A 16990-nucleotide genomic window follows, 5' to 3' on the forward strand; every position below is an offset into this window, starting at 1 on the left:
TGGGTAACTACGCTTTGCAAGAAAAATCTTTACAGTTTTGAAAAGTCAACAGTGTAATTTTTGGAAGCTGCAATGTTACCCCATGAAGTAAAAACACATACAGCAAATAAATACAGTATAGCAACATATGGGAACAATCTCCTGGACTTAACGTAAGTACTGGGCAAGGGTCCTAACCACACCATCAGGTCACACCAGGTGGCTGGGTGCAGATATCTTGAGTCCTTTTCTTTATGGGTAAGGGGTGACGGGTGGAGAGGTGTCCTGAGGCGTCGGGTTTTTTCCACTGGGAGCACTCGGGTTGAGGAGGTCTGCGAGCAGAGGCTGGAGGCGGCATCGGTGAGTCCACAGTGGGCAAGTCCAAGGTGGGCATTGTCTCAGGAGGGCTGGAGACCACGTTGGCACTGTTGGCCCACTTTAGCTTTGGGCTAGGTGGCACTGCTGCAGTGGTGCTTTCAGGTGTTGGGTATTCAGTGGCCTGAAGTCCCCACAGTTCTCTTGGGGTGCCTGCAAGATGCAGGGAAGCAGCTCCACTGCTCTACGGGAGTGTCTGGGTCTTTGTTGAAGGCAAGCAGGCCTCACAGGCTTTTGAAGGCACATCAGCTTGCAGGATGAGTCAACTTTGGCGCACATCAGTGTAAACAGCAGACAGGCTGGCAGGGCTTGGGCCAAGTCAAATGCTTCTTCCTCAGTCTTTGCTTTTGCGGCTCTTAAGTGTCCTTCATAGGTCAGCAGGAATCTGATTTCCTGGTGCCAGGGGCTCCCCTAAATACTGAACCTAGGGGCTTTTAGGGAATTTAAGGGTAGTAGCCAATGGGCTACTTACCCTCGGGGTCACTACACCTCCTATATGACCAGTTCCTGTGGGAGGTGGGCATAACCCTGTCCCAGAGTTCCTCATTCTGCCCACACCAAGATGGCAGATTTCTAAATGTTGTATCCACATCAGGCAGCTCACATTGGGGGTGGGACTGACCTGAGGGGTGGACATACCACCCCGAATACTAAATTTCTCACCTGTCCTGGTGCCAAATGGGCCCTGGGGTAGGGGGGTCGGCCTCTCTCCTTTAGGTGAAGCCAGATTTGCATACCTAGAGCAGTGGGCTTCTTTGAAGTCCCCTGCCTTGGAATGCAGAATCGCAAGCCATGCTGTTGGGTAATCACGTCTCCCAGAGCAAGTTTTGTTTCTGACCACACCAGAGTAAAGGCTCTCACCCTAGGGGATCAGAAACAAGTCCAGTGGTGGCAGGCTGGATAAAACTAATCAATCTGCACACTGGTAGTTGGCAGGTTTTCAGGGGGCTCCCCTAAAGTGCGCTCTGGGCGCATGTAGTAATAAATCAACCACTGGCATCAGTGAGTGTTTATTAATATGAGAAGTTTGATACTAAACATCCCTATTTTTAGTGAGGCCATCATGTAGCTGGGGAACTCGTATTGACCAGTGTCCAGAACATCTACTTAAAATTACTTCTCTGTTCACTCACTATGTCTAAGAATCGAAAATACATAGCAGGGGCATACCTGTTCTTACAGGTATGCCCTCACATGTAATATAATGCACCCTGCCTTAGGGCTGTTAGGCCTGCTGTAGGAGTGACTCACATATATTGCGTGCAGTGTTAGGGGAGAAGGTGCCCAGGCTGTGTGTCATGTCATGTTTTCACTTTTAGCTGCACCAAGCCACACAGCCTGCAATTGCAGCCTGCATTTGCTAGGTGAGGGGTTCATTAGGGTGGCATAATTTATGCTACTGCCCTTTGAAGCTCTCTTTGGTGCCCATGTCCTAGGTGCCAAGGGGTACCATTTACTAGGGACCGTACAGAGGGGCTAAAGGAATTGCCAATTGAGGAACATTTGTACAGTTTTAGGGTCAGGACCATACCAACAGGTCACACTGGGCGGCTGAGTGCAGAGGTGTAGTACGGTGTCGGGTGCCCAATGTTAGTCAATGAGGGTCAGTCCGGTTAGAATGAGGCTGCATGTTTGGACATGGGGACCTGTTTAACAGAAACCCATTGCCCTTTCAGTCAAAATTGCAACATGTACCAGGCAAAAGCAGGGGTGACCATGACAGAAAGGGGCACTTTCCTACATATACCACAAATAAACTAAAGGGACTTTAAGTAATGGTGTCTGAGTGCACAAGACTAATCCCAATAACTAACAATAACCAATAACACTGGATTAACCACTAACCTTTGGTCCTGGAGCAGCATGCTTTCCAGCGTAAATGGCTTCAAAGCCTCATCTGGAGTAGTAAGGGATCTATAAATGCAATTACAATGCAATAAAATACATTTTGCAAGAGTAGAAGAAAAGCAAACAAAAGATGACTTTTCAAGTTCCGTAAGAAATTTTTAAAGATCAGGCCCTTTCAGGCACACTAAGAATGAAGAATTCCCATTTTAACTGATTAGAAACGGAGAGACCTCTCCAGCACCTGAGCACCACTGGAGACTGGATACCTTTAAGGCAAGATCTCACTGAACTCATTTTTAGAGTGGAAAGAATCTCAAATTGCTCAGCTTGGGTGTGACCCCCCTTGGGAATGCCTCAGCACCTAAGTCCCACTTTTGTCCAAGTGTAGGGAAAGTTCTTGGCAGTCAATCCTACATGCTTTAGGCCATCAGGACAGACTTCTAGGCCTAAGAGACAAGGTAGTACATGCCTTTGAAAGTTAGATCATTAGTTTAAACATTGATTCGTGACCATGTCCATAGCCCTCGAGTATTGTGTTACTTTCCTTTCTGAGACACATCATTTGGTTGTCTTTGTTGCTTGACAGTTATTACAGTTATTTCTGCCATTCATTCAGCCACTTAGTTCATAATCTAGACTTGCTTCTAATTCTTTGGAGGTCTTTGCAAATTCAGCATAGGTATACATGATTACTGTTAGACCTGACAGCCTTAGGGTAGTCACCCCTAACTTTTTGCCTTCCTCCCTCCACTTTTTGGACACTGTTTTTGCTGGTTTTAGGACTCTGCGCACTTTACCACTGCTAACCAGTGCTAAAGTGCATATGCTTTCTCCCTTAAAACATGGTGATATTGGTTCATACCCAATTGGCTTATTTAATCTATTTGTAAGACCCCAATAAAGTGCACTACATGTGCCCAGGGCCTGTAGATTAAATGCTACTAGTGGGCCTGCCGCACTGATTGTGCCACCCACATAAATAGCCTCTTAACCATGCCTTGGGCCTGCCATTGCAAGGCCTGTGTGTGCAATCTCACTGCCACTTTGACTTGGCATTTAAAAGTACTTGCCAAGCTTTAAACTCTCCTTTTTCTACATACAAGTCACCCCTAAGGTAGTCCCTATGTAACCCCTAGGGCAGGGTGCTATGTAGCTAAAAGGCAGGACATATACCTGTGCAGTTTATATGTCCTTGTAGTGTAAAACTCCTAAATTTGGTTTTACACTACTGTGAGGCCTGCTCCTTTCATAGGCTAACATTAGGGACCCCCTCATATATCGTTTGAGTGGTAGATTCTGATCTGAAAGGAGTAACAGGGTAATATTTAGTATGGCCAGAATGGTAATACAAAATCCTGCTGACTGGTGAAGTTGGATTTAATATTACTATTTTAGAAATGCCACTTTTAGAAAGTGAGCATTTCTCTGCACTTAAATCCTTCTGTGCCGTACAATCCACGTCTGGCTATGTTTAGTTGACAGCTCCCTTGTGCATTCACTCAGACAACCCCAAACACAGGATGCTCAATCACACTTGCATACATATGCATATTGAATGGGCCTTCTTGGGCTGGGAGGGTGGAGGGCCTGACACTTACGTGTCAAAGGACAGTAGCCAGCCCTCACACAAAGGACTGACTCACCCCCTACTGGGACCCTGTCAGACAGTATGGAACTGAAAGGGGACCTTGTGCACTTCTAAGCCACTTTTTGAAATCTCCCCCACCTCAAGGGCACATTTGGGTATTTAAGCAGGGTCTCTGACCCTACCAGCTCAGACACTTCCTGGAGAAAAAACCCTGAATCAGAACCTGCAACCTGCCAAGAAGAAGTGCCTGGCTGCCCAAAGGACTCACCTGGACTGCTTTTCTGAGAAGGACTGCTGCCTTGCTGTTGCCTTGCTGCCTTGGGCTTGGATCGAGCTTGCCTCCTGTTTCCTGAAATCTCAGGACCAAAAAGATTCCATTCCTGCAAAAGAACTCCTTATACGGCGAAAACTGACGCACAGCCTGCATTGTGTTGAGAAAATCACTGCACGCCGAACTGGAACATCGCAGACTGACTCCGCAAGGAGAAGATCGATGCAGCGGCAGCATTGCGACTGGAAATTCGACGTACGGTCTACTGGATCAACGCAAAGCTGAGCCGGAACGATGCAGCCCTTATTTCTGAGAGGAATCAATGCAGCGCCTGCCGTGCGATAGAAATTTCCACCCATCGCCCACCGGATCGACACAGCCCATGTGACTTCATCCTGCACGCCCAGGATTTTGATGCATCATCCCCGGGGCGTCCGAAAACCCCACAACCCGAAAAGGATCCCAGTCTCCATGCCGGAAATCGAATCAAAGCCTGCGCTGCGTGAAAACTCCACAACGCATTGGCTGTGTGCGCAGGAAAAATCGACGCATACCTCCCCGTTTTCCATGCATCTCCTCCTCTGCGGTCCCTTGCGGAGAAATTTAACGCAAAATAACTTTGCTACAGTGATATTTCAACGTATACTTATTGCATCTTGATTGTTTTGACCTGCATCTTACCAAATAAATATTATATATTTTTCGAAACACTGTGTAGTGTATTTTTGTGGTGTTCTACTGTGTTATTGCATGATTTATTGCACAAATACTTTACACATTGCTTTTTAAGTTAAGCCTGACTGCTCAGTGCCAAGCTACCAGAGGGTGGGCACAGGATAATTTGGATTGTATATGACTTACCCTGACTAGAGTGAGGGTCCTTGCTTGGACAGAGGGAAACCTGACTGCCAACCAAAGACCCTGTTTCTAACAATGACTATGGCCCTCATTACAACCCTGGCCGTAAATCCCGCTTACCGCCGTTCAGAAGACCGCCAACATACCGCTGCGGCTGTGGAATTCCGCTACAGGTATTACGTCCCACAGCTCGGAATTCGCCACAATACAGACACCCACACAAGTCACCACACCAAAGGTCAGTGATAAACTGGCGATAACAAAACCGACACTGTCACGCCAACAAGAATACGCCCACACTATCACGACCCACGAATCAACGCGGCAGACTTTCAACCGCGGTAAACCATTGGCTTTACACACCGCCGCGCTCAAAATACCCAAACACTTACAAAACTCCACCACATTGAACACTTCGAAATACACACACCTGATACACATACACACACCACACCCACACACCCAATCCAATATAAAACACATACCCACATTACCCACAAACCCTTACAACCAGAAATTTAAAGCAGGCCAGAGAAATACACTAACTTAAACAACAGCAGCATCCACAGACACACAACACCATCACTTACACAACATCCACGCACCTCAAACAACACACACCAACACATCCCCTCACACATCACAACAGACACCACCTCACACATCACCCATACCACATCATGGCACCTCAACGACACCACAGATTCTCTGAGGAGGAGCTAAGGGTCATGGTGGAGGAAATCGTCCGGGTAGAGCCACAGCTATTTGGATCACAGGTGCAGCAGACCTCCATTGCAAGGAAGATGGAGCTATGGCGGAGAATTGTCAACACAGCATCCAAGAACACGGGATGACATCCGGAAGAGGTGGAACAACCTACTGGAGAAGGTGCGTTCCGTGGTCTCCAGACACCAGATTGCAGTACAGAGGACTGGCAGTGGACACCCGCTTCCTCCCCCACAACTAACAACATGGGAGGAGCAAGTCTTGGCAATTCTGCATCCTGAGGGCCTCGCAGGAGTAGCAGGAGGACTGGACTCTGGTAAGGCAAATCTTTACCACTTTATCCCCCATCCTACCTGCATGCCATCACATACCCCACCCTTACCCTCACACCCATCACCCCAACAACCCACAGATACCCCACCAACACATCCCACACATCCCAAAAACAAGCCCTGCATGTAACACCAATGTATGGACACCCATCACCAAAGCATGTCCAGTACAGATACCCACACAGAACCCCAACCAACTATCACACAAGGACCGAGCCAAGAATGCAAGCACTGGAGTAGAGGGCCACTCACCCATTGCACAAGATGGCACACACAGATGCAATAAATATGCTTTTACACCCCTACAGGACCCCCAGCCAACGTCACCGGACAGGAGGTGCCAGACATATCCAGTCTCCCCACAGAAGAGACCCACAGTGATGACAGCAGCTGTGCACGCCTGGATCAAGATGACCAGCCCGGCCCATCAGGGACCTCGGGACAGTCAGTTCCCCTGACACAGTCTAAAGCCACCACAGAGCCTCCCCCCTCAGGAAATACCAGCACAGCACCCATCCAGCGGGCCCATCCCTCTGTCCCCAGGCCACGCCAATCAGTAGTGTGTCCACCACTACAGGGAACCCAGGCAACCCCACTAACACAGGACGATCAGGGACCTGGGGGCAGTGGCAGTGGGCACATGGTTCAGGGGACAGAGGCACAGGACAACAGGGAAGCTGGGAGGACTGCTGTGCGACAGGGGGAGGACAGGCCCAGGGATCCCACTCTCCACGAGGCCCTCTCCAACATCATGGGAGCTTACCATCATTCCCAGGAGACGATGGCAACAGTACTGGCCAAGTTTCAGGAGACCCAGCGGCTGCAGGAGGAACACTACATTGGGATCAGGGAGGACTTGAAGTCCATTAACAACACCCTGGTCACCATTGCAGGGATGCTGCAAGACCTTGTCAACACCAGGAGGGACACAGTGGCACTAGCCCCTGACACTCGCCTGGACGATGAACAGCCCTCCACCTCCGCCGGCGCTAGTGGACAGGAGGCACCGCCACAGGAACATGACACCAGCACCCCACCCCCTGCAGATGGAGAACCACCCCGCAAATGGTCCCTGAGAACCAGGAACAAGACAGAGAACATTGCCAAGATCCCCGCCAAGAAATTAGACCCCCCTGAATGTCACCCTTCTGTCCCACTTTGTCACCCTGTCCATCATTCAACTGCCATTGCTTCACTTCCTATGCCCCTTTGGACAATGCACCTGTGAAACAAATAGACTGGACTCTGCCATGGACATTCCTCCACCATCCCCCCAGCCCATTTCACAACCCCTCCACTTATTAGCACAGAAATAAACACACTTCAATCACAAAACTATCTGGAGTCAGTCTGTGCTTTCACAAATGTGTAATTGCAATAGCCATGGAATATAGCAATGTAGTAACACAGCTGTAGGCCAGGAGGAAACATAGCAGAGGGCACAAAGTGGGAACCACATCTGTGAAATGGAAAGGCAAAGTGACAAGTCAGGGTCCATACACTAAGTGAAAATGACAGACTTATGCTAGCTCAAACAATAGTATGAGATGTGGGAGGCAGTGACATCTTCTTACCTGTGTCTCACTGGAAGCATAGCATGATTATGTTATTTCGGTTGTCGATATCCTCTTCTACTGCCTCGTCTTCACTGTCCACATGCTCCACAGCTGCCACAAAACCATCATCTGGCCCATCCTCCTGCAGAAAAGGCACCTGCCGTCGCAAAGCCAGGTTGTGCAGCATACAGCAGGCCAAGATAATCTGGCACACCTTCTTTGGTGAGTAGTATAGGGAACCACCTGTCATATGGAGGCACCGGAATCTGGCCTTCAGGAGGCCGAAGGTGCGTTCGATCACCCTTCTAGTTCGCCTACGTGCCTTATTGTAGCGTTCCTCTGCCCTTGTCCTGGGATTCCTCACTGGGGTCAGTAGCCATGACAGGTTGGAGTAACCAGAGTCACCTACAAATATCGAGGGACAACTGTTAGACACACACTAACCCGTAGGGACAACCCCAGACACCTATTCACACTGTATAGGGTCCTTGGCCTCACCTATTAGCCATACATGGTGCCTCTGGAGTTGCCCCATCACATAAGGGATGCTGCTATTCCTCAAAATATAAGCGTCATGCACTGAGCCAGGAAACTTGGCATTCACATGGGAGGTGTACTGGTCTGCCAAACACACCATCTGCACATTCATCGAATGGTAGCTCTTCCGGTTTCTGTACACGTGTTCACTCCTGCGGGGGGGTACTAATGCCACATGTGTCCAATCAATGGCACCAATGATGTTGGGGATATGTCCCAGGGCATAGAAATCATCTTTCACTGTGGGCAAATCCTCCACCTGAGGGAACACGATGTAGCTGCGCATGTGTTTCAGCAGGGCAGACAACACTCTGGACAACACGTTAGAGAACATTGGCTGGGACATCCCTGATGCAGTGGCCACTGTTGTTTGAAAGGAACCACTTGCCAGGAAATGGAGTACTGACAGGACCTGCACTAGAGGGGGTATCCCTGTGGGATGGCGGATAGCTGACATCAGGTCTGGCTCCAACTGGGCACACAGTTCCTGGATTGTTGCATGATCAAGTCTGTATGTGACTATGATGTGTCTCTCTTCCATTGTCGACAGGTCCACCAGGGGTCTGTACACTGGAGAATGCCGCCATCTCATCACCTGCCGCAGCAGACGTGCCCTATGGAGGAGGGCAGCGAGCAGAGAGTCAGCCAACACTGAGGTATCACAAAATGTAATTTTCTGAAAATGTATTAATCCGCAATGTGCCTGTAACTGTGTGTATTCCAGGCTTAGATGGGTGTGACGCAGTTATTAATAATGCCATTTTGCCCCCTGAAATGGCGGCTGCCTGACCTGTAAGGTGGGACAAGGGGATATGAGGTAACTGCGCTGGCGCTGTACACCATCTCGGTGGGCGATAGAAGACCGTGGCGCAATTCAGCATTGGTTAACATTGGGCCCTATGGGTCCGAGGAGCCAATGACGATTTACGCCGGTGGTGATGGTTTGCACCGCCACGGACATTACTGCCATTTTCTGTCTGTTCAACAGGTACAGCCGCCACCCCCCCTACCAGCACCGCCCTCCCAGCAGCCCCTCAGCGTCTGTCCCGTGCCAACTCACCCAGGAGGGTGGGCATCTCCTTCACCCCATGCACCTCAGGGCCTGCCCCAGTCAGCCCTGCTGCCCTCAGTGAGGAGGCTATTGACCTCCTGAGATCTCTCACTGTTGGGCAGTCTACCATTGTGAATGCCATCCAGGGTGTTGAGAGGAATTTGCAACAAACAAATGCATACCTGGAGGGCATTCATTCTGGCCAGGCAGCCCAACAGAGAGCATTTCAGGCTCTGGCCTCAGCACTGATGGCAGCCATTGTCCCTGTGTCCAGCCTCCCCCTCCAACCTCCTCCACCCAGACCCAATCCCCTGTACCTCTGCCTATCCCAAGCACACCATCCAACCAGCATGCACACACATCAACACACAAGAGTGGCTCAGGCAAACATAAGCACCACACATACCACAGGCACTCACACAAGCACCATACCCATGCACACATACCAACATCCACTTCCTCCACTGTGTCCCCCTCCTCCACGTCTCCCTCCTCCCTCCCAGTCTTGTCTCCACTCACACCTGCATGCACTACTCCATCACCAGCACACCCATCACCACACACCGCTCACGTGCAATCACCACTCCACTACCATTCACACATCCCCAGTGTCCTCTACCAGTGTGTCTGTGAGCCCTCCTCCCAAAGTACACAAACGCAGGCACACACCCGCCCAACAGCCATCCACCTCTCAACAGCCCTTAAGCCCATGCACCTTCACCCAAATTCAGCAGACGTACACCTCCTACAACCACTACCTCTTCCTCCACTCCCAAACCCCCTCCATCTACCCGTCCCAGTGTGTCTAAAAAACTTTTCCTGGCAAACCTTGACCTCTTCCCTTCACCCCCCTGTCCTTCCCCTAGGGCCAGCCTTTCCAGGTGCCAGCCCAGCACCTCAGCCACCACATCCCCAGGCACAGTGGTGCCAGCAACTGTGGGGTCATGGAGTGCACCACCCATCAGGACTGCCAGTGTGCCACGTAGCGAGGGCAAGAACATTTCGCCACCTGCCAATGTGAAAAAGGTGCCCACGTCCCGGAGGGAGAAGCCGAAACTACCAGCCACCAAGGGCTCAGTGAAAACGAAAGGGGATAGTGGCAAGACAACTGCGCCACCATCAAAGATGGGGAAGGGCCAAAAACAGAAAGGGAGGTCAGGAGAGGGCATGGTGGCACCGACTGAGGGACCAGTGTCACACCTTTTGTCCATGTCCACGCCAACCTGTACGGCGGCGAACACCGCGAGCTGCACTGCCACCTGCACCGCCACCTGCACCGCCTCTGGCACGTCCTCAGCCGCTGCGACAGTCCCCAGCCTCTCCCCCGATGGGCAGCCGTCCGAGGCTGCAGGAGACATCCTGCTTTCTCCCTCAACAGGTGCTGACCCATGCCCCGCCACCAGCCCGCCACCACAGACCCCGCCGCCAGCACTGCCACAACAGACACCGCCGCAAGCACCGCCGCCACAAACACTGCCGCAAGCACCGCCAGCTGCCCCGCGACGTCTTCGGACAGTGGCACAACACTGACATGCCTACCATCCCCATTGGTCAGTCGTCCGAGGCTGGAGGAGAGTTCCAGGACCCTGGCCAGCTTCCATGATGCATTACTGTCATCACTGTTGGCACCTGCAGGTGGAAGGCAAAGCCGGAGCAGTCTGGGGTATGTCGCTGCCTCCATGGTGTATCATGCTACCTGTACCTCGCCAATGTCGTGGCACGCACACCCAGGTGAGGGAACTGTACCAGCCACACTGCATGTGGAGCACTCTGGGCACCATGCCCCCTCCCGAAACAGTGGAGTATCACATCCACTACCTCAGGCCTTGGCAGGATGATGCCCTCTGGGCACCAGGCCCCCTCCAGAACCAGTGGAGTATCACATCCACTACCTCAGTCATTGGCAGGATGAAGCACTCTGGGCACGGCACAAGGCCCCCTCCAGAACCAGTGGAGACTGTTATCCACTTGACAGACTGTGGCTTTGCACTACCCATGAAAAAGCAGTGGGCAACCCACCCACTGGAGAGACTTTAGAGACTGTGGCTTTGCACTCCCCAGGATAAAGCAATGGGCAAACAACTCACTGGAGAGGCTTGAGAAACTGTGGCTTTGCACCCCCCAGGATAAAGCAGTGGGCAACCCATCCACTGGAGAGATTTGAGAGACTGTGGCTTTGCACTCCCCAGGATAAAGCAGTGGGCAAACCACCCACTGGAGAGACTTGAGAGACTGTGGCTTTGCTCTCCCCAGGATAAAGCAGTGGGCAACCCACCCATTGGAGAGACTTGAGAGACTGTGGCTTTGCACTTCCCAGGATAAAGCAGTGGGCAAACCACCCACTGGAGAGACTTGAGAGACTGTGGCTTTGTACTCCCCAGGATACAGCAATGGGCATGGAGCCCCCTCGTGCAGCAGTGTCGTCATGCGTTCATCTGGCTGAGGTGCCTCCCCTCCCCCTGAGGTGCCTGTTTCATTTCGATCTGATGCCCCTGCAGTGTTCTCTCCTTTTCCAGCCAGGTATCTAGTGTGGGCTTCGTCCATGCATTTTGGGCCCAGTGGTCCACGGACAATGATTGGTGCACTATCCGGACTTGTGTAGTTGGTGTACATAATTGTATTTACTGGATTTTGAACTTTGATAATGAGCTTTCACATGATTACATTTGTTCAAATCATTTTCTTTTGTCCTTGCGTTCTTCCAGGGGTCTGGGGGGTGTATATGTAATGTTGCTGCATGTATTTGTGTGTATGGTGTTGTAGGTGAGGGTGGGGGTGTTGCGTGTTGCGTGTGTGTCACTCTCTTTTCCCTCCCCCCTCCCCTGTGTTGTAGGTGCAGTACTCACCGTGGTCGTCGCCGCCGTCTTTGGTGCTCCTGATAGAAGAGAAGGAAGACCAGCATCGGCAGTATCTGCAATTCAGGCTCCATGGCGTCCTGGTTCCTCGTGGAGAGGTGAGTGTTTTCCCTTCTGTGTACTGTTTCCGCCGTGTTTTTTTTTGCGTTGGTTCCACCAGGGAAAAGGTGGCAGATAGGCCTGTTGTGATACAGTGGGTGGTACTTTGTCTTCCGCCTGTCTGTTGGCGGTTACCGCCGCGGTGTTTGTTTCTACCGCCGTGGAGGTCGGAGTGCTAAAGTGGCTGTCTATGTTGGCGGTTTCCTCCATGGTCATGATTCCATTTTTTTTCCGCCGGACTGTTTGCGGTATTACCGCCGCTTTAACACCAACCGCCAGGGTTGTAATGAGGGCTTTTGTTTGGACAGGGCAGTGTAAACATCACTGGGTGCAAAAGGTCAGTTGTGGGCCCTTAATTCTTGTACAACAAATTGATTCCCCTAGCAATACCATTGCTACCTCTGGGCTAGGGGCCATGAAGGCCCTGGTGGGAACTGTTTTCTGCTTCTTAGCAGCAAATAGCCAGCTCTTGAAGGTCCTAGAAGTGTGACAAGGAGTCAATGTGCATATGATGTCACATTCACCAACTCTGATATTTTGGTGAATTGGTCTTCATGCTAATGTTTATTCATGGAATGTACTAGAGGCATCCTTAAGTAGGAGTGGTCCAGTAAAGTTTGAACTGATGAAGTTCCAGGATTTGCACTTACAGTGTCTTGACTTGTCACATTGGTGTAACGTAAAATAGTGGGCCCCTCCTTCAGAATGTAAAGAGGAGCACCTGAGTCTAACATACCTCGCAGATATGTATAGTCCTTGGGGCAGACAGGACTATGCAGACAGGCCCTGAAAGATTTAGGTATGTCCTTGAAGTGTTTCAGACCCCCCTTGCACCACAGGGGCTGCTGGGGCTTGCATTACGCCTCTGACTTGGAGTCCAATTTAATACGCAGAGGGTGACAACCCGTCTGTAATTTACATGGACTGTCCGTCAATGAGCCCTTATGTCTGTTTAAATGGACAGCATTTGTCTGTAATTTTAGCCTTTCTGCTAAAAGAGAAAAGTTAATTCTGACACTTAAGGTCCTGCAGCTCGAGAAGGAATGGAGCCTCCTGTGAGGCCAAAGTGGGGGCAGGCAGCTAAACAAGCCTTCTTGCCAGGGTGCCTGCTGGCTGAAAGAAATGTAAATGTGCACAAATGATTAATTTGCAAATGTAAAGGCGGCTTGGAAACCAGTATTTCTGTCAGTTGATGGAGGCACTTGAAGCTTCATAATGATAAAGATTTAGGGGCATATTTAAGAGCCCCTAGAGCCACGGGAGCGTCACTTTTTGTGATGCTCTGGTTGCGCTAAGCACTGCTCCATGTTTACAAAGAGGTGTAATACCACTTTTTTGTGGCGTTTTTTGAACCTCCTTGTAAATATATAGGCCCCTCTGATGCAGTTTTCTGCCTCTGAGGCGCGTGCAATGGGTGTTGCTCTGGGCTTTCCATCGCAAAACCCCTTGCTTATGACAGTGCCTCAAATTTATGAGTTGTCGTAAACCTGACCCAGCGCCAAAAACTATTGACACCCCAGAGGTGAAATTAGCGTGGCAAAACAAAGACAAATGCTTTTATTCCTCCTCGTATTTAGCTTTTTCTATGTGTGCTGCAGAATGCTGAACACATACAAGAAGCAAAATGCCATGGATGATTTTTTACGTGCAGGAAAGGACACCTTCCTGCATATAAACCATCTATCCCCTCAATGCAGACACCCTTGTACTATGGTGCAAGGATGCCTGTGTTGGTGCTAGGCACCTTTATTCAGTTGCAGAGGTGCACCGTATTCCTCTAAATACGGTGCACCCCTGCATTTCAAAAGAGGCGCAGTGCGGTTCTCCTTTTTTTGGCACAGCGATGCAACACTTTAGCATACATCTGGGCCTTATTCTTTTTGAGAGGTGTTGTGAGGATGTTAACACCTGAGCTGCAAAGTGCTTCCTTTTAATGGGCAGTTACAAAAAAATGTTTGCACTAAGCACAGATTATGTATTACTAAAATCTATTCTTTGGAAGTACTTTTTTATCTCAAACCTAATTCTTTTCCACATTTTGTGGCATCCTAAGTTATACTTTTTGCAACTCAGATTTAGCATAATGACGTCCATATTCACAGTACTTTCTGTCACAGGTAGGACAACCACCCATCCAATATTTACGTGGGCAGTCTGTAGTCCATAATGGGTTCTTACAATCATACAGTTTGCCCGTATTTGTTATGTGCAGGATGACTGCAATGCTGTGGCTGTATTTCACCCTTCAACGGCCTCTGAGGACTGAGGGCACTGCCTGTAATGTTACCTGGAGTGGCTAGTATGTGATTAGCCAATTCTAGGTCTCTTAACCCCTTACCATCAGAATGTATGAATTGGTCCTGACGCATGGAATTGGGCTTACTTAAGGGAGTGCCAAGCACACCTTTGCTCTTTTGCTTCCCTGGTTTCAGTGCAAGAGAGTGGGCTTATTGTAACCTACTGTGCATATTTGTAAATGATCTTCCTTCATGTCAAGTGAGGGGTATGCAAACATAGCGGCACAATCAGAAGTGGGGGCACTACTGAATTGTCAAGCAGCATACTGATTGACCAAATTTTGTGATCCTAGGCAAATATGTTAATTGACAGAGACTCCATTGTGGTATTTAGAGCAGAGTCAAGGGAGTAGAAGGGTGCTAACAGCCCGTGCACAAGCATTGCCCTGGAAAAGTCTCCCAGGTAAGCAACGAGCATCATATAATATATGATAAAATCTCTTCAAAATTCAAACAAGTTGTAAGAGGTGGGGTCTCTAGTGGGCAGTGGTTTGCACTTCGTCCAACGAGGGACCCTCACTATAGTGGGGTAAGCTAAGATAACCCCTGCTCACCCCCTTGGTAGCTCGGCTCAAGCAGTTTGGCTTCTCTCAGAGGAAATGTATAAAGTATTTGTACACACACACACACACACACCCACATACACACACACACACACACACACACACACAAAATAACAGTGAAAACACCACAAGAGGACTCCACACCAGTTTAGAAAAATAGGCAATATTTATTTGAGTAAAACAATACCAAAACAACAAACATCCAACATAGGCAAGTCAAAATATCTGTTTTTGAAAGTTTAAGCAAGTCTTGATCCATAGTAATCAATAAATGCATCTCTTTAACACTAAGTGCCTGGGATGTGTCAAAAACAAAGACGATGTGGGCCACATGGGAAAGGCAAAGTGTTGGTTCCTTACTGGCAGAAGGGGTGATGCATTGATTCTTTCCTCGCAGGAAAGGCGGTGCATCGGCTTCCAGGCACACAGCCTCGGTTCCTTACTGCGATGTGGGGTTGATGAAGAATTGTTGCCAGGGACGATGTGTGGAAAATCTAGATGCGCTGAGTTGATGGGACCGAGGTGAAACAGGTTCTGCATCGATTCTGCATTTGCGAGACAGGCGTTGCATCGATTTTTCAGCCGTGAGACAGGCGCTGCTTCAGTTCTTCAGGTGCAGCACATTGATGTGAGGATTTTCTCCTTGAGATCACCAGCTTGCACTTCCAAGGGCCCAGAGACTGGAGTTGGCACCACTTGGCAAGCTAAGACTCTCAGCAGAAGAGCCCAGGCACTGACAGATGAAGTCTTTGATGCCCCTGAGACTTCTGGTAAGGAGGCAAGCTCAGTCCAAGCCCTTTGAGAACCTTTGGAAGCAGGATGTTAAAAAGCCAAGTCAAGTCCTTTTACTGCCAGGACAGAAGCAGCAAGCAGCAGGCCAGCACAACAAAGCATCAGGCAGAGTGGCAGTCCCCACTACAGCATCCAGCTCTTCTTTCTACCAGAATGTCCTCAGTCCAGAAGGATTCTATGTGGTATCAGAGGACCAATACGTATAGTCTTTTGTGTCTTTGAAGTAGGCAAACTTCAAAGAGAAGTCTTTGTAGTGCACAAGACCCTGCCTTTCCCTGCCCTTGCCCCAGACACCCTCCAGGGGGTTGGAGACTGCTTTGTGTGAGGACAGGCACAGCCCGATTCCGGTGCAAGTGTCAGCTCCTCCCACCATTCTAGCTCAGGAAGACCCATGAGCCTGGTGATGGGCCTTCAGGGTATGCAGGGCACACCTCAGCTCCATTTAATTGGCTGCCTACATTAAATGCACAAACAGCCCAAGTGTCATCCAGACCCAGATGTGTATTCAGCAGACATGCAGAGGCACAGAATTGTTAAGCAAGAAAATGCTAAATTATTAAAAGTGGCATTTTCAAACTCACAATTCAAAAAACAACTCCACCAAAAGATGTATTTTTAAATTGTGAGTTCAGAGACCCAAAATCCATATCTCTATCTGCTCCCTATGGGAAATTAGAGATATTTAAAGGTAAAGGCAATACCCACATTATCCTACGGGAGAGGTAGGCCTTGCATTAGTGAAAAACAAATTTAGCAGTATTTCACTACCAGGACATGTAAAACACACCAGCACCAGTACATGCCCTACCTTTTAAATACACTGCACCCTGACCCTGGGGCTGCCTTGGGCCTACTTTAGGGGTGACTTACTGACTTACATGTAGTAAAAGGGGAGGTTTGGGCCTGGCAAGTGGACGCACTTGCCAGGTCGAAATGGCAATTTAAAGTGCACACACAGACACTGCAGTGGCAGGTCTGAGGCACGTTTGTAGGGCTACTCATGTGGGTGGCACAATCAGTGCTGCATGCCTACTAGTAGCATTTGATTTACAGGCCCTTGGCACACATAGTGCACTTCACTAGGGACTTACAAGTAATTCAAATATGCCAATCATGGATAAACCAATCGCTAATATAATTGACAGGAAGTACTTGCATGTTAGCACTGGTCGGCAGTGGTAAAGTGCCCAGAGTCCTAAAGCCAGCAAAACCCAAATTCAGCATAGTATCAAAAACAGGAGATCAGAAGCATTAAGAAAGGAG

This window comes from Pleurodeles waltl, chromosome 2_2, assembly GCF_031143425.1.
Source record: "Pleurodeles waltl isolate 20211129_DDA chromosome 2_2, aPleWal1.hap1.20221129, whole genome shotgun sequence".
Lineage (NCBI taxonomy): Eukaryota > Metazoa > Chordata > Amphibia > Caudata > Salamandridae > Pleurodeles > Pleurodeles waltl.